Source organism: Dromaius novaehollandiae, chromosome 1 (assembly GCF_036370855.1).
Source record: "Dromaius novaehollandiae isolate bDroNov1 chromosome 1, bDroNov1.hap1, whole genome shotgun sequence".
NCBI lineage: Eukaryota > Metazoa > Chordata > Aves > Casuariiformes > Dromaiidae > Dromaius > Dromaius novaehollandiae.
Window position 1 is genome coordinate 193858363 of NC_088098.1, and position 19109 is coordinate 193877471.

Genomic DNA, 19109 nt, shown 5'->3' on the forward strand with positions numbered 1-19109 from the left:
CATCACCAAAGGCAGATCATACACTCCCCTTTATCATGTGGGATGCGTAAATGCTGGTTATTCAGATAGTGGCTTGTGCCTCTCGTTTTTGTCTTTTTTTGCACATACAGACAAACTCAGATGAAAGAAGCGCAGGCCTTAGAATTGTGGGCTGCATATATCAGAAAATAGATTTGCATGTTTTTTATTTTTTGCAGACAATCCCTCCCCTGTACTGCATCCCTGGAAATTATCCATCTTGGATAATGGATGGAATTAGATTAGAAACAAGACAAGATGCAATTACTCACTGAAGAAGAATCAGATAAACTGGTGAAATGGAGACTGCAGCTGGGCCTGTGAGCATCTGGCTTATGTGTGTGTGCAGAGGAGTCGCAGAGGATTTTATCCTTGGCATTGGCTATAATAGGCTAAACATATTTTCTGTTTATTGCAATATAGCCTTTTACCCCCATTAAAAATCATTACTGAGTCATTACAATCTCTCACATAATGGCTAGTATCACTTATTTCCAGTAAGGTGTTTTCTGTATGAAACCCTTAGCAGAAAAACTGGGATTAAAACAAAAATAAGCTTCATCTTTGCTGTGAAAAAAACCTTAGGCCAGAGAACTGCACCAGGATCCTCTTCAGTGCCGTGGGATTCAGCACAGGTTCACATATTAGCCCGCTCATTTCTTAGCCCAGACTCTGTTCTACTCCTAAGCAAGGTTTGCCTCACCGCCGGGGTTTGCAGGCTCTCTCCACAAGTGTGCAAGCAAGCGTCTCTAGCTTTTGCCATGCATCAATACAGCTTTTTTCACAGAACACTTGTGATGTAAAGATATTTTTACCTGCATTTTACAATGCAGGGAAGGGGAAAGCAAATGGAAATGAGGTGCTATATTTGCAAAAGTATTTGTGTGCTTAAAGCTGCAAATGGGCATATGCAGATCATACTATCTACGTAAGTGAGTCATGTTCTTGATTTGCAATAGGACTTAATTTCTTTGGGTATTTGGAACATCCCCTTACATGCTCATCTGTTTTTTTAGGCATTTCGACACTGTTCAAAGTCTGACCATCAGATTAGCTTAAGGTCACAGAAATATAATATAGCTGAGGACACCAGGACTGTTGGAAGGTGTATTGCATTGCATTTCCTGCCATACCTGTTTATTTGTGAATGCTCTCACTGACGTGGCTAGGTTTTGAATTCTACAGGTAGGGAGGGAAAGTGGGAAATTTGTGCTAATCAATGTTACTACCTTTTTTTTTTTTTTTTTTTTTTGGCTGTAGAATCCTTGGACTATTTTCATTTAAATACTTCATTTTAAACAGTAACAGAAACTAAAATTTCTGCACGTTGCCCTCCCCCATCCCACCCCAAACCTTAGATGTTGGTTAACAAACTATGATGTTCTGCTGCAAAAAGAAAAATACAAAAAGTGACATAAGTCGATGTTCTTGGAGGCCAAACATGTAGTACAGTGCACTCATTACTCAGTAATGTCGTGCACATACATGCGACTGTAATCCTTCATTTTTACCACCACCTTGAACAGGATTATAGCCAACCTGTAGGGTCAGACAGGTACCTGTAATCCTAGGCAGCAAGTTCCTTTCAGCTCGGGCCATCACAAATCTGTCGTTTGTGCTGTTCCATTTATGTTCTTTAGTTTATGAATGTGAATTGTTTGATGGAGGTAGTTTGAGTGCAAAGGTAACCAGGCACTGCTTTTGAACAGGTGCCAGCCAGCAGGTCAGGAAATCAGCATTTTGCACTTCTTGCTGTCGATAGGCTTAGCTATGGGACTTTCTTAAGTCTCTTACCTATTGATATGAGCTACATTAACATGAAGTTTCCACACTGAGCCCCTGCCCTGTATATTCTCTGTACATGTGCCTAAGGCATTTGAGTCGTCTCGTTCACTTCAGTGAGCTAATCAGGTACCTAACCAGGAATTTGTAATGTTTACAGGATTGGGGTTTAATTCTTAATATGGGTATCAAGGAAAGGCAATGATAAGCATGGTGGGTGTGGCATGAAGTTATTAATTGCTTCTTTTATGTGCTGCTCAAGCTGTTGAAGCCACATGGATAAACCCTGCTGTCAGCATGGGCCTCAGAGGCTGCTCTGTAGGTCTGAGATAGGATGACACATTATACTCTGCATGAAAAAACACGCAGTAGGTATTGTCAGTACAGTTGCTAAAAGGGAGAACAGAGAAATAAAAAGACTGTTTTTATTCCTGTGTTTTTCTGTTTTTATTTCTCTCTCCCTCTCTTATACTGCAATAGTGCACCAGTGCTTTCCGCTGACGTGGAAATCAGCAGATGTAGCCCAGTCCTTCACGAACTGCAAAGGGTGCACTGCACTCATGCTTTTTGGAGTCAAACGTTTTATTCTGGTATCTTTTTCTAAGGGCAGAAACTTTTGGGAGATTGAAAGGCTGATGGACTTTATCAAAGATTTTGCAGATTTCTAAATGCTTAATTTCTCAGAACTGCTCTTCAAGCCACTATAGTTCTGCCAGGTTTGTAATGTCATTAGAAGCAACTTAAAATAAGCTCAGTCAAAACAATGAAGATGACTCACTGTTCAAAAATACATTTTTGTTTTGCTTATATTTCTCTAAGAAATATTTTGCTGAATTTTAGTACAGAAAAATACTGTTGTCTACTTAAATTTCTTAGGTAACTTTTAGAGGTTGCATTTGGCTGACACTTCTTGGCCTTGTGTTAATCTTGGGATTGTTTCACAAGCAAACCAGGGAACACCCACTGATAACAATGTCAAACATTCAATGTATTTACTGAACGTTTCCACTTGCTTGATCATTAAGGCATGCTTTTACTATGAGGTCACCAATGTTGTGTAAGTCTAGAATTTATGGGGTGATTTGAACTACAGGGGAGTCCTGACATGTTTTTGGCAAATACCATCAGATACTACATGGACTGATGCCACTCAGGATTTTAGCTTTGGGATATAATCAGGTTCTAGCATGAATGTGTTGCATTAGAATTCAAATGCACTGATTGCACAAAAGATGGGAAAAAAGTTATTTAAACAGTCTGTAGATACATTGTAGGAATCTTTTAACAGAACACATTTTCTTGTCTGTTAAAACAGCTGATTTAATCATAAAGCCTTTTCTTTTAGCAAACAGAAATGAAAATATTTTAGAAAATCAGAGGAAGAAAGCATACAACTATAGCATGTATAGTATGCAGCTGTGCCCTTGTCCTTCCAAATCCTACATTTAAGCTGGGGAGAGCAGCAAAAGACAAAAGTTAAGAAAGTGTAAATGAGTCCAATTCACCAGCAGAGTGTGGTATTATGGAGTCCAAACTTCCTAAACTACATTTGCCACTGATTTGCTAGGTAATCTTGGAGAGCTTATTCAAAGCCTGTTTAAAACTCATTTAAATCACTGAAAATATTATATTTGATTTTAGCAATAATTATTTTGGCTCCCTTAACTTTTCTTACCTGCTAGTACTCTTGTGGAAATAACCTAAGACTTGGAGTCCTTGAATGAAACCAAAGAGGAAAAGGATTTGGATCTATGTAATTGCTGGCTTTATCACATACCTACTGCTTGACCTTGAGTTTTCTGACTCTGTTTTTCCTCCAAGCTCTTGTTTTGCATGTTTAAAATGCAAGCTCTTTCAGACAGGGCCCATTTCTCACAAGAGATTTGTGAGTCTGTCAGCTGTGCTCCTATTGTAAGACAAACAACTGATGGCGACTACCAATCATGTCTTCAGTTGCAACAGTTATCTCTGTCTTTGTCTAAAAGACATAAATAAGGCCAGTTCTGGTACTGAAGGATGACACAACCAAAACACGTGTTAGTATTTTGCAAAGACATTAACCATTTGACATTAGTCCCATTAATTCAACTCGATTTCATTACCTGAACTTTCTCCCTCTCCCTTTTAAAAATCAAATGTAGTTAACCGGTTGCCAAATGTAAGAGAACACAAGTAAATCAGTAGCATTTCAGTGTGGATTCTGGAAGGAAATATGTCTACAAGTATTGACTTACACTATATTTCTTCATCTCACCTATAATATAACAGAAGGAGAAGGAATAAAAAACATGGACGGAAATAAGATAAAAGATAGAAGAAAAGAGTGATTCTAGAAGTTTGAGGATATACTTGTCATACAAAGATTAAGCAAGACTAGCTGATCCATGGAAGATTCTTTCATAAAGCAGGCATGATTGATACACGTAATACTGGATTTGATATATATTTTCTAGGGATCACTAGCACAATACACGCTTGAGGACTTTAAGAAATATTCTTTCTGTCGATACGTAACATTCATAGAGCTCTACAGTTTTTAGAAATGTGCTGTCGAGTGCAAGAAGTCTATCTGTTGTGGGAACGACCTTTGAATAACATGTTTCAGAACTTTGTGACCCACTTACTTCCTGAAAGCTTTTGAGTATTGCTTTTTTAAAATAACTTTGTTTTATAGACCCATTTACCTGGGATAAATATGCAAATACTGTGATCTGTCTTTCTGCCTTTATTTTTTATTTAAAGTTTTATATTCCTATTGGGATTAAGCCTATCCTAGCACACAGGAAAGGGTATTGCCATTTTCAATGAACAAGAAATAACAAAGTCTTCTGACAAATAGCACAAAAATTGTTTTGTTTATTTTTAGGTAGACATCACTCTCCAGGTATCTGAAAGAGTTAGATATTAGAGAAATGGGTGTACTAATGTAGTAAAACTGACACTATCAAGTGTTGTTTATGATAAATGTCATTTATGAATTGTCATCCAGCTATTATTAAGAGACTGTTCAGAACAACCCAGTACATCATAGTAACTGTCACTGCGCTCACTGCAATCACTGAACAAACAGACATGCTTAAACACAACATTTCTTCTGCTTTCAGGACAAGCTATGCTTACAGTCTATTTAGTTGATATACTATTTGCACTTCGGCATCCAAAGGAGCTGTTTTACACTGAATACAGAGGCATAGACTCCAGGCCGAGGGAAGCTGTGGTGGGAGCAAAGCGGCCATGAGGACTCCTTCTGCCACCCCCTGCCCTCCTGGGCCACGACCCAGCTCCGTCTGCCTTTGCTTCAGCATCATATGCCTGCTCAGGTATCTCCAGCTACACACCAGTTAGTGCAAATTGCAGTTAGTCCATGGGCTTCACCACAGCCATAGCTGTTACACCAGCCAAGGGTTTGAATCACCTGGTATTAAAATTCACAAATGTAAATGAAAGTAGCACTAAATGCAGGATTTGGATATATGCTGCTTGCATCCATGCTAGTGTCTTTAGGACACGTTCTGCTTTCAAACTGTTTGGCCTTGATCCTCTAATCTTTCTGCAGGCTGAACTTCCATTGACTTTAACTTGCCCAGCCATATCCTTTCAAGCCAGCCTCCCCCAATTACTGCACCACGTGCAGCCCTGCTGGACCTCTAAATCTTTCAAGAGGTTTGTAATTTGGTGCATTCCCTAAGGAAGAGTTGGAATGAGTCCAAGGAACAAGACTAATTTAGGCGATGGGGGAATATGTCTTCTGAAGAAATGGCTCCAAGACCTCAACATGTTGAGCCGTGAAAAAGAAGCAGGTGAGATCGGATTTAATTATAGTGTACAAATACCTAAGGGGACGAACAAAGAACTAGGCCTGAATCTATAGTGAAAAGGTAAAATATGAGGTCATGGGCTGAGATTAATGTGTTTCCCTCAGCAGAAGGCTAATCTGTATATGCAGTAGTCTGGCAAACAAGGTGGTGGAAGCTGGTAGTCCATACAGTAACCTATTTAGTACTATTTCAGTGTGATTAGGTTGCCCTACTGGTGGTTCTTTTCAGTCACAAATGATTCTTTTTCTGTTATTGAGTGTTTCATTCTATCATGCAGTTTTGCAGGATTCTTTCAATGCCAAGATTCCTGGGTTGAAAAATAGAGAAAATCTAAGGGCCCACTGTGAGAAATATGCAACTATTTTTTTCATGAAATGCTTTGAAAGTTTATGTATATAGTATTGTATATCTTGCAAAATAGCACTACTCCTTCTAAGGTGTGGTGCTGTAGAAGAACATAGCAAATACTGCAGAAGGCTGACAGAAGCTATTTCATATTAAAGCTATTTTGAAAAGGTGAAAAAGCTTGGAAAACACAGGGTTCTGTAACACAGGAAACTAATATAATACTGACATAAATGGGCATTCTCCATCTTTCACTCTTTAAATGTATGTATAGTAGAGGGGAAATAAAAGAGCTAATTTGGAAGCTGATTAGAGCATGTGAAGTGTGAACTTAGACTGCCTTAAAAACAAATTGCATTCCCTCCACTAATTTCCAATGGTTTGGTTTTAAGTCTTTGAAAAAGTTTGTGCAAGGGGAGGCACAATTGCAGCTGGTACTTCTAACCAACTGACTTCTGATTTCTGAAAAATGTCTGGACACATGGAGGAACAGGGACATTTGGCTGTCCCTCTGCGAGCTGAGTAGCCACTTCTTTCTTTTCACCCATTTCCAGTCACTTCATGACTTACTAATGAAAAAGTTGCTCCAAGAAAAGGTTAATGAGAACTTTAAGTTGAATTTATTGGGCATTAATAAACAGGTTATTATTTTAGACAGCCTACATTCATGTTTCCTAAACGATGCTCGGAGCTGATTTATTTACTCCACCAGAAGTGCAAGAAAATAGCGAGTAAGGCAGCAATTGTCCCTGCCAGCACTCTGTGTACATTCTGTGGATTTTTTTTTAAATGGGAAACATCCTATGAACATGTTTGATTAGGCTAATCGCGAGTCTATAGCACGTGTAGGTTAATTGGGGAGGGGGCATGGCTAGAACTGTGACTTCCTCCAGAGCTCCCCACCAAAATCCTGAGGCTGCAGTTGCTTCTCATGGCACGTAAGAGCACTGTGCTGGTGCCCTCGAGCCATGGTGATGCCCCTTGCTGACCCAGACGCTCCCAGGAGACCACTCTGGAGCTCTCCTGTTGGAAAGTGTGGGTTTTGGCACAGGTAGACCCAGGGAGACTCATCTGGGCAACACAGATACCTATCACAGTGGTCATCCTGTGCTCCCTCTGCTCTCAGTGGAGAGAGAAAAACTCTTCTAATACACAGTTCATTTTGGTGCAAACATCAAAAATGGGTCACATGGATTGTGCCTAACAGGGCTTGTTCTTAATTATAGAGTAAATCTTAATTATAGAGTAAGACTAGACACTCTCCTGGCATCCTTTCACAAGCTAAGTTTGCACTTATATGAAAGCTTCATTGCAACTGCCAGAATTTTAGCCACCCAGGCTCAGCGGGTTTGTCTTCTCCTGGGCTTTCCTTTCCACATATATCCCCAGGCAGCTTCAGTAAGTAACACCGAGGCTCTCTTTATAGACACTTTATGCTTCTTACACTTCCTGTACAATCAGGGCATACTGGTGATGAAGTGGACTGAATTCACAAGCTGCTTTTTTTTTTTCAGCTGTATATCTTTAGGCCAGTATCTATGACAGACATAATGATCCGTAAAATGAGGATTATAATACTTCTTTATCTCTTTTGCCCATTTATGTGAATTCTCTAGAGCAGAGACTATTTTCTCATGTGTTTGGACTAGTGAAGATTAGAAAGTGTAGTTTATATCTTGCAAGAAATTCTAACATTTTAAAATATGTTTTACTGCAGATCAGGATGGAAACAGCACTGTTAATTTTCTCAGAACAAGAATCCTGATATAATTCACATCATTAAAAACTATTTTTTAATGTTTTCAATTCTTTATTATTTCATAAAATACATTTTATCTATACTAGTAAAAGGCCACTGTACATTCTAAAATAAAATAAAAATTCCTAATTCTAAAATAAAATCAAAATTAGACTAATCGGTCTATTTTCATGCCATACTACAACATGTCAGAGTAATGGTACATAAAAATAAATTTTCTTTCAGCACTTGTAAATTTTTCCTACTTCAAAATAGTTGTTTTTCTGGGGAATCTCATCTTTCCTCAGCTGGGTCCTCTAGCTACTAACAAAACAAATACTTTTTATTTTGTTTTGTAGCACAAATTGATTAATTCTCCGGGAACAACAGTCAATAAAATTAATAATGCAGCACTGGCATTTTTTAGAACAAGTTCAGAATACTGTTGTGGACTGCTTTATTAGATGATATATCTATAAGGTCTAGTTATATTAATCAACTTTAACAAAATACAACTGGATGTCCCGGCTGCAATCACGCCATAGCAGGGTTGCGTGAGTCTAAACAGAAGGCAGTGCCTCAGCAGCCTATTTTGTCCTGATTCAGTCAGTCACTTGGAGCAAATCATTGACTGGGTTCAATCTGTTGTTGTTGTTGCCGTTTGGTGTGATATAATCTGAAGAAGTGACTTAAATAACTACATTAAATAGGAGCAGAGAAGCTAAGAGAGGAAAATCATATCTCTAACCAACAGAATGCCAGTGGAGGAAATTCTGGGCTCAGTTATTACAGCAAACAGTTCCTTTTGCCTATATAGCTTATTTCCTTCAGGAAACTGGCTTAAATTATGCTAGCGAAAGAAGTTTGTTGAGGACTTTTTTTGCCAAAATACACTGCATCTCTCTGAAGGGCAGTTTTCCAGGACTTTTCTATTTTTTTAAGGGTAAACATGGTGACAGAATGAGACTTGCTCCATGAAATGCTCCGGGGCTAAAAATCAATCCTGGGGTAATGTGTTTCTAGCAACACATTGCTTAAAATGAAGTGTAAAACACACAGGCTATTGTTGTTAAATTTGATGTCAAATTTAATTCCAGAAGTTTCTGTAGTTAGTTCTAACCTGCAAAATGTTCTGGAAACTATAGACATATATGTATTTTCTCATTTCCTACATGGCCTTTGCCTCATAACTGTGATACAGTGCTTTTTTTAGTACTTTACGGAACCTCAGAAAAAGAAGAGCACATGGCTTTGAGTAGATGATATATTAAAATTATTGTCAATTTTGTCAAAATTATTGTCATTTGAATCAATGTGTTTTAATTAGTTTCTGGCTGAGAATAAATGGCTTATTAATCTTCAAAACATCAGACCAAAAATACACTTAGAAGAAAGAATGATACTAAACACACAACAGAAAACCGTAGGGTTGCATTAATCTATCAACACTTTAAAAATACTGACTTTAGATGGCTGAAGTAGTTTGGATGAGCAAAACATCTCAAAACTTCCGTAAATCAAATTTTTATAAAGAAAGCATAAGACCAGCCACTGGCTAACTGCTCCTCCAGCAAGATCACTGAAAATATTCTGACCTATATTTTTAATTATCCTCTGCTTTTTGATTGCACCTGAATTTAAAGTGGCAAAAAACCCACAACATCCTAATGTCTTTTTTAGTAACGACGCAAAACCCCGAACATCTTAGTGTGTTTTAAAAGATGTTCTGTTATCAGTGTGTGACCCATCAGTACTTCTACAGACTTTAGCCAGCCTCAGGAGACTGGCTGGCCAGTATTTTGGTTTTTATATGCTAACCACGATCTCACCTTCTGTACGACTGCTTGTGCTATCCGAAGTTATTTGTGTTCCGTCGTGTTCAGAGGTTCCTGTGTATTTACTGCATTTAGCACAGTAAAGAACTGATTCTTTATAAGGTGCCTTGGCCCTGCCATAATATAAATAGCTTTTTTTTTTTTTTTTTACATTGGCACAACTCTTTTGATGTGAAAGGAGAAGTCACAGAGAGAAGCAGTGAAGCAGAGATCTCATCCCTTTAAAATCACATTTTTTGAAGCATGTCTTCCTGCAAGACATTATCCAGAGAAGCAAGAATTATATTTTGAGAATTTTGGTGATATTTTTCAATCTCCATTCACCTAGTATTAAACATATTTTGGATCTTTTTTCATTGTGTATTAACATAGCATCAAAAAAAAAAAAAAAATCCTGCCTTAGGCCACATTTTTTAAACCACAGATGCAACTGCAGATATGATGTTTTTAGTAAATTGACAGAAGGAGCTGTTAGAGTGGTTTAGATGATTCATATTACTCCTCTGGGCAGAGTCCCAAGTCTACTCTGAGTGAGCTTTGGTGTTCCCTTATCAGGAGGCACAGCATTGTCAGAAAACAGCATTTTGGGGCGAAAGCAACTATTCTCTTGTGGTAACCCTCTGGCACTGACAAATTTTTAGCTCCCTTTAATAGGTAAACTCCTTATGCATGCCAGCTAAATCCAAAGTGCTGCTTCTGAGTCATCTTTATATCATATCATCTTCATTTCTGAAGCTTCGCTTTAAGAAGATTTTTTTACTTGTCATCTCCCTACATTTTAGCTGTTAGCGCTTAGGTGCAATTTCAGTGATTTTAGCAGGTTGTGAAGAAATGTGCTTCCAGTATTTTACTCTCATTTCTTTGGCCTTTTTCTGCAGTTTCTTTCTTGTCCAGTTGCAGCATCTTTTTATTGTGCTTGTATCAACACTGTCCAGCCAGCCCAGCTTTTACACGTTCTCTGTTTTGACCCGCTGGTTTACCCACGCTGCCATATGTTGGCTTGGGTCCTGGCTCAAGGCTAAAAATGGACCCAACGGCTTGCCTGGTGTGGAAACTCAGGCCTGGTTAGCGGAAACGACTTGAGCTACCGCCAGCAGCAACCGGCACTCTGGCTTGCTCAGAGTCCTTTAAAAGTGTGGGAGCCAGGGGTGTTGCATCCACCTCCACAGTCTTTTGCCCCATTAGCCTCACAGCTGCCTGCCCTGAGCATTAATGGTATTTACAGTACGTGGCTCCAAGGATGCAAGAGCACTGCCTCTTCTGGGATAATGCTCTGGTGGCAGCAGTAGAAGAGCTTTCTTAGTGCTTACATGAAGCATCTGCCCAGGAGCTGCAACATTTGCTTTCTAGGCCTTCAGCCTGAAACCACTGCTCCAACTTTTCAGGAAAGACCAACAATCACTAGGCTATAGCATCATCTGGCATGACATGGTTCTCCTGCTGGCGCCAAACACTGCCAAAAGGAAGATGAGATTCACAGGTGAGCCTGGTGAGCGAGGAACCTCCCTGGGAAGGCACAGTCCCAGGCCCTGCTCCTTGCTCCTATTTATTTATGCATTTTATTTGTCAGGGCAGACACACTGAGACTCAAAAGTCTTTGTAAGCTGGGCTGAGTTATGGCTCCACAAGTAACTGCAGAGGATGAGCTCATCCATTCTCTGATCAGTGCCCAGTTAAGAGCAGTGAGGTGTCAGTGCCCCTGGGTAACAGGTATCTCAAAGCATTCACCCCAAATCTGCAGCATTTCCTGCTCGCTGGAGGAGCGTGCCTTCGTTTCCATCCTCGTGCACCTTCCCCCCAGATCCTCTCTCGCTGTACTAGACAATTCTGCTCCTCAGGTTCTTTCCTTTAATGTTTATTCTCACTTCACTTGTCAAGATGGGGGCACAAAAGGCCTAATGCTAGATGTGCTGTTTGTACATGATAGGCTTACAAATGCAACTTGAGAAACATCCAGAGTCAGTACCCAAAGCAGACAGAAACTTGACGTGAGACATCTTGACTTGCGGAAAGGTCCTGCTGCCTGGGCTGCCCACAGCTGGTCTGCAGGCACCCTGCGAGGGGTGTTTCAAGAGCTGACAGGAGGTCATGGACCGCGCAGTGGGGCAGCCGTCTCATGCCGGCCCAACCACGGCTATGAGCACAGTCACGTCCATGTCTACAAGATATCATTCACTGCATAGCATCCATCCAGAGAAAAGGGAATATCTACACTGCCAACAGATTTGAAATAGGTAGGACACAAGGTCATGTAGGGAACAAGAAGGGGAAAAAAATGGGACTGGGGTGTTGAGGACTGGCAGAGGACAGTCTCTCGCAGAGGAGGTGGGTTGGGCAAGCAGGTCTGAACAACTAGATTTCATCAGAGGCAACTTTGGGAAGAGCCTGGAATTAGTTCTTGTTGTGTTTGACCCTACTTCTCCCTCCTTTATTCTGACTCTGATTGTTCCTACTCCTGTAGCAGACAGTGGGTTACATCTTCTACTAAGACAACCCATTTCACCATAAACAGCTTCGCTTTATGGTTAGAATCTTCTCTTGAGCGGAGACTGTTATTGCTAGTTAATGGGAAGAGGTAGATTAGGAAAGGACAGTAAAGTGCTGGTGCTCATATAAAGAAAACTTTCTAGAGGCCTCAGAGGTTTGACAGAAAAGGTGTACAAATTCTATGGCTCAAGATCTTCTACTAGCCTATTAAACAGATAGAAGTTTTTAGTAATTTGACAGAAGTTTTTAGTAATTTGACAGATGTGCACATGTATAATGACTATCTTTATTCTCTTCCTTTCCAAACTTTCCCCTTAGAAGTGTCCTTTTTATTCGCAGGATCTGAAGTTACTTTGGTGGTAGGATAGTTGGAATTCCCACTTCAGCTAACTTTGTTAGATACTGTACTCCAATGTCTTCAACCCAGTAATACTGATAGACCTCAGTCTCTTTCGGTATTCAGTACATATCTAACTGTAATGTCTACAGTTTTCTAGGGTGTAGAAAAAGACATTGCAAAGCACGGAAAGCTAATGTTTAGCAAAGGGCGGAAGAAACGACAGCATAAATTAAGCTCTAAAAAACAGATATTCATTCTGATGTAGCAGACTATTTAAATTTATGCTGAAAGATCAATATTTTCAGATTTCCTGAATTTCCAGAGGCAATGTTTTCAATCTGAAATATTTGTAGCCTGGGTGAGAGAGTGGGAAATACCAAGGGAGATGTACAGGAACCAAAGATAAGCTTTCAAAAACATCACATTGGAACATCTCTAGTTGTTTTAACTCCAAAGAACAATGAGTTTTACTGAAAGCCTAACATACAATCTGCCTCATCTTTCACCTGTAATTTAGTTTCTGAAGATGTTTGCCTTCTCTCTCTGCATCACTCATGGTCACTTAATCTCTGCTATCCCAGACAGTTCCCCAAGCTAGAGACATTTCTATCTGTCAGGTGCTCCTTCAAGGGGTTTCTAAGCTCCTCTGCACTTGTATGGGTAGTGATTTGTCACACATCTTTTGAGAGAGCAAAAAAAATGAATGCATTTAATTCAGCCTTAGTCCCTCTTCCTGATTACATGTAGAAGTATCTAGTGTTTAGCAATTCCCAAGAGTCATACCAGATCTTAAAGGGTAAGAGGCACTCACAGCATTGCTGACTTTGTAACAAGCGTGCAAATATGCAACTGCTTATCCTAAGTTGTCTTACTTCTGTGTATCTTAAGCTCCTGAAATATGTGCAAACAGAACACACCCCATATGAAAGATGCTGGACAAAATAAAGCTATGAACTTTCCTTAAAGCAAATGTTAAAGGAGAATTTTGAAAATCTTGAAGCTGGCATCATTTTATTTCTTATGCTATTTAGTACCTGGCCAAGTATCTATAAGAGTAACACAAAAGTTAATTTGGGATAGCACGGTGCTTGGTAAAGAATATTTACACCAGACAGTAGGTAATTGGCCATCCATAAACAGAACACACACATTTAGGGGAGCCTTCCTAGCTGTCTTTTCAACACTACTTATCTCTTAACATGCAACATTCGCAGTATGATGTGCATTTCTACAGTAACATTTAAAGTATCTTTGAAGTATTGTTTCCATATGCACTGACATCGCTTATGCACAATAGACAAATTCCTCCAAGAACCTGAATGTGCAAATCACATACCTGGCGTCCAAAATGATACATCATTTTGCAAGATATGCATATGCACTGTGCTCCCCATGTATATGCAATAGTATTCCCCATTCCTGTGTCCCAGCAACTTCTTTAGTATGAATTAGCTTTCTGTAAAACAATACTTTGTCATCTTAGTTGAGACACTAGGTAAAAACTCTTTCAAGGCAAATCCTGTAAATTACTAGACCAGCATTTTAGCTTACTTGCATAGGAGGAGGCTCATAACTTCAAGAGTTATTTTGGACTTGCTTCACAGTAATGAATACAATCCAGTAGGACAGTTTTCCTAGATAAATTCTTAGCAAAGACTATCAAATTTGTCTCAATGTCTAAAGGAATATATTACTTCTGTTGCACATTGAATTTGCTCACTTAAGCAAGAAGTGAGAATCTGCAGTTGATATATTAGGAAACATGTTAAATACATGTTAGGATTTAACATGTAAAGGATCTGGAAAAAAATTAAGACAAACTTCTTAATTATTAATTGTTGTTTGTTTGTTTCTATTATGCCTCCGGAGATTCTAAATGTGGCTCTTTTAAATAGAATGCAAAGCTTTTTTATGTTTAGTGATTTCCTTTAGCTGAGTCACATTATTGGCCAATAAAGAACATTATTACTTTAAAATACAGCATTTAAAATCCTCTGCTGATCAAAAGAGAAACACATAAATACATTCGATAAAGGAACTAGCCTGCATGACAGCATGCAGAGCTGGTCTTTGAGGCTTACAAAGTTCTTGCGTGTGAAGATCTCCTTCCATGCAACATGCTAATTCTAGGATTGTTTTGCTGTCAAGATTAAGATCAGCTCTAATTAAATGACATCCATTTTTATTATGGAGATTCTACTGGAGAGTGTGAACTATCAACAGAGTTAACAGGTTTTTTTATAGTATTAGAAGCTGCAGTTCACAGATAGTCTGTGACTCTTAAAGAACATGATCTTGGTCCATTGTTATTTGGACCAGTATTAGATAGTCAACAATCTCTTTTTGGTCACCAGCCATTTGCCTTCAATTCAGCTGATTCTTCTACTTAGCTGCCAGTGTGAATTCCTGGTCATTAGTGAAACAAATATGGGGCACATTAATGTGCTCCTTCTTGGTAATCCCATCTCTGTTCCTGCTGGAGTCCCCTGTGATTCAGATTATCCCGCTTTATGCCTCATTGAAAATTAAGAATCTTCAAACTCTCTTGCTAATGTGACATAGAAATTGAAATCTCTGCCATTCTATAAATAACTGTCTTGAACAAAGAGTTGTAAAATTAAATAAAGAAAATCATCCAGAACTCTCAATTACGTTTGACTTAGTAAAGCACCCAGACCTATAAAAAGCAACACTGGAAGAAGCTGAAACACAAGCTTTATGTTTTGGCTCCTTTGGGGAGAGCTAATATAGAAAAAATTACACATCTTGAAAACAAGCCTAAGTTTACAGTAGGAAGTTGCTTGTTCAAGCCTAATCTAAATGCTTAAATTAAATCAGACTACAACATGAGTCTTCACAGCATATCTATTCTTCATATCTATTAAGTAAAAACATATATAGTATCTCTGGGAAGTATCTGAATCACCAAGTAGCAGAAAGAACTGAAATTTCCTATTGCAATTTAGTAAAATCATTTCATAGGTCATAAAGGGACAGGGAGGGAAACAGGATTCACTAAAAGCAGAATTAGTTGGCAGTTCCATGCAAAATACTGACACCTTCTTCAACTATAAGATTAGTTAGTGCAAATCAATAGTGGACTCTGTTGTTCTCCCATATTTCCCCTTTGCGTAGGGAACTGGAGAGTGGTTGGGGAGCTTTGTAACAGTAAATACACAGCACGTAAACTCGCTGGCAGTCCACCTCTGGCTCTGAGAAAAGGAAACTGAGCAATACTTCAGGTAGAAGCTGGTAAAAACCTTCTACCTGTCTGTATCCTCACTGTTTTTTTAGGATACTTTCAAATATCTTTGGAATTGTTTATGTAAGTTAACATTTCTTTATTTAACTGAAGGTTATCAAAGACAAGAATTCACTAAAAATGTGACGGTGCCAGTTACCATATTAACAGCAAAGGGGAATTTAGCCATTTGCACAATTACATAAATACACATAAATGTCACACAGAAGCATGCTAAAGCAACATCAACTAGTGATCAGAATGTGCAGTCAAAAGTTAGCATGGCTAGTTTTACCACTGCCTTGCTACATTGACACTGCCTTTGTCACCTCTCTCATGTGCAGGATGAAGCAGGAAATAGCAGGCTACAAAGTTGTAGGAATATGCAATTAAAAAAATATAACGTACATTTTCAATGGGACCAAGGTGAAGTTGGGTAGGCAACTCTCAGTTTGTCACCTGTCAATCAGTCATAAAAATGGAAACTTCTAGGCATCAAAAATCACTATAGCTCTTCCTATGACTCAAAGGGAAGATGATAGTAGTGCATTATAACAAACATATGCAGAGTACCTCCTAGACTCTCTAATAAGAAGAGTTCCTATGTCAGTGTTTATGTATTTGCCAATATTCCATCTAGTGTATATGATTTTAGGTTTTTAGAACATAAAAATGATAAGTTAAAATGAGGTGGAAGAAGGCTAATAAAAATGTTAAGTTGTGAATATAAATGCTATATTCCTTTCAAACTGAAAGCAATTTGAGGCAAGTATTGTAATTTTCTGTGTATATGTACACAATCTGACACAATCTAGCCCCGACCTAGCTAGTTAATTTTCATCTTCTGGAGAAACAGGAATTTTAAATAAGTGCTAATCCTCATGTGCCCATTATTTCTTATCTGCTCTTCTGCTTAGCAGCTGCCTGATTGTGTGCCGCTGCTGAGGGCAGAACATGGTTGCGCACTGGGGCTGCACTGTCCTGGTTGTTGCAGGGCTTGTTAGAGCCCTCAGGATGTATGTTCTTGGGAAGCGGCACAGCTCATTTCCCACTTACCACGCTTCTTTTGCTTTCTTCCCTACATAGGGCTTTCTTCTTGAGAAAGTCTGAGAGTAACTTCACTTTTCACTGCCTCTGGGCATCGTCTTGCAAAGTAGGGCTCCACTAAAGCAATACAGCCTTGTGGCTAAAAATACAGAGCCTTTGTGGTTCCAGGCACTATCAAGTGTTCACACAACTTGTGGTGATGAAAGATGAATAAGACCAATTCCTTGTTCCTCGTCCACCAAAACCACAAACAATCTTCCTTTACTGCAGTTTAAGGAAAGGGAGAGGTGGCAGCAAGAAACCTGTCAGCAGTAAGTGCCCAGCAGCCAGAGCCGGTCGTTGGGTGGATGAAGTTGGTGACATTCCTCTTTTCTTGTCATTCCCAGAGCTCCTGGTTTGGGTTGTTTGTAATTTATGCCTCGCTGAGGTGTACAGAGCAGTCCATATTTCACAGAACTAGTTCACTCTGTCATCACCCTGGCTCAGGAAGCCAAGCTTGTATTAATTACAGTCTCTTACATTTTTAAGCTTGTCTTCAGAATAGTGGGGACAACAACATGATTTAAAAAACTGACAGAGCTTGATGTTTTGAAATCATGTCATTTCAGAATTTGGATTATTACACAAATGATCTCTTCAGAGTCACTGGGGTTAATACACAGATTTTGTGAGCTTCTATAGCCTAGTGCTTGCATACAGCAGGCTCATGTGAAGACGTGGGCAGGATCCGCTCTGCTCTTTCCAGAGCTCTGTTGGAGAATTGCAGCTGGAAGATTTGAGAGCACTTTGGTGTCTTTCCAGGGGCTATTTCACTCTTCTGCGGTTCAGAAGTTCCCAGAAGTCTGAAAACACTTTGAGTGACTCATAGTGAATGAACTGCAACCATGTCATAAGACAGAATATGGCTTCTGTTTTCCTTCTTTTTCTTCCTGTTCATTTTGATTTCAACTCAGAAATATGAATGTTATGCAACAGTGATATGGAACTTGTTAAATGAAAATACACCACTGTTGTACAACACCCAAATGAGCCAGAGGGCATCCAGCTTGCTTCCTACCTTTCTCCAATTTCCCTGATCCTTTTTCAGCTGTTTTTGTGGTTCTCTATCCTTTTCAGGATATCCTCATATCATTCTTTTCCAGTCTTCGCTCCTTCTGCATTGCTCCATATCATAGCTGGCTCAGGGCCCATGGAAAGGCACCAGGCTGACAGCACTAGAGACAGAAGTCAGCACCTTTCTGGCAGATGAGAGAGCGAATAGTAAAAATAGTGGGAGATTCCCTCCACCGTTCCATCAGCAAACCCGGCTTTCAAGGCCCTTTGGCAGAAGAAGAATGAAAATCTTATGGGCATTTGATCTGAACTTGGTTAGGGGACAAATTTTAAAGAAGGAAGCCTTATGGCGATGACAGCAGTTTTATGATGTAGATACTAGTTTAAAGGGAAATACTTTGAAACCACTAACCATGAAAAACTGCTAACTAGCAGTGTCTTCATTGCAAGATCATTACTCGTCTGGAGTGAAAAGAAACTAATAATCCGGACATGAAAAATTTCTTTTTTTTTTGTTTATATACTAATTCAAGCATACTCAGATTTTCTCCTAGAAATCTTCCCTTCCATGTTTTTCTTTATAATTCTCACTTCCCTTCAACTCTCCATTTCTCTTGTTTGCATCCCCAGGGTAATTCAGTCTACCTTTATTTTCTTCTCCCCTACGCATGTTCTTCTAGATGCTTCCTCTCCACCCCCACACCCCAGCCAAAACTTCCCTCCCTCCGTTCCATATTAGCTTATGGAAGGTCATAGTTTTGTAGTCAGGATTTAAGCTACTTCTTCTCTGATAAAAACCTGATTTCCAGACAATTATATTTCCCTAAATTTTTCCACAAAATAATCTGATTGGCCTAAAATGTTACATGCTGCATCCCATCTTGAAGTTTTTTTTTTCTGCTGAGAAACTTAATAAATATCAGAAAAAGAACATACAATAAGTATGTTTTGAACATCGGGAGGCTGTTTACTTTGAGAAATGGTGCTTAATATAGCTTAAGCCAGTCCTGTATCTTTACCTAGAAATACTCAGTAGGTTTTATTTTGTAGATCCTCCTAGGAAATTTATAGTCCTACTAGTTTGGAGGCAAATAGTCTGCATCTATACTGATAAATTCAGAGAACATGCCAGGCACTCAAACACAGTGGTCCACTTTGGTAAATAGTTCCCTGCCACATCAAGCTTTCCCTCCATCCCCGAAACAATTCCTGGGCACTGCTTGGTAGTTATAACAGTCGGGAGACCATTCCTGGCATACAGCTTGCTTGCAGCTACCCTGCTTTAGTAGCTAAGGCTGTTTACTAGCATAGACTGCTCTGCACCAGCGGGAGCTCAGGATTATTCCTGGACCTGCTCATTTTACTGGAATAGATGTAGCCTTAGTGGGCACGGAACAGAAAGAGG

The 19109-nt window shown here is 39.3% G+C and overlaps 1 protein-coding gene across 2 annotated transcripts in view; it reads left to right on the forward strand.

The window, feature by feature from the left end:
* Positions 1 to 19109, forward strand: part of STARD13 (StAR related lipid transfer domain containing 13) — a 305503-nt gene that overhangs the window by 19198 nt on the left and 267196 nt on the right. The gene's annotated exons all lie outside the window — the stretch shown is intronic.